Here is a 365-nt window from a genome sequence, read left to right as displayed (position 1 = left end):
CCAGTGAGCTTAGATAAGAGGGGGCTTTACTAGGAGAGACTTGTAGATGACCTGGAGCCAGATGGTTTGGCGACGAGTATGAAGCGATGGCCAGCCAACAAGAGCGTATAGGTCGCAGTGTGGGTAATATATGGGCTTTGGTGACAAAAGGATGGCACTGTGATAGACTGCATCCATTTGTTGAGTAGAGTGTTGGAGGCTATTTTATAGATGACATCACCGAAGTCAAGGATCGGTAGGATGGTCAGTTTTACGAGGGTATGTTTGGCAGCATGAGTGAAGAATGTTTTGTTGAGAAATAGGAAGTGATTCTAGATTTAATTTTGGATTGGAGATACTTAATGTGAGTCTGGAAGGAGATTTAC

This window comes from Salvelinus sp. IW2-2015, unplaced genomic scaffold (assembly GCF_002910315.2).
Source record: "Salvelinus sp. IW2-2015 unplaced genomic scaffold, ASM291031v2 Un_scaffold6044, whole genome shotgun sequence".
Lineage (NCBI taxonomy): Eukaryota > Metazoa > Chordata > Actinopteri > Salmoniformes > Salmonidae > Salvelinus > Salvelinus sp. IW2-2015.
The sequence above is the reverse complement of the archived record's forward strand: the minus strand, read 5'-3'. Positions refer to the sequence as shown.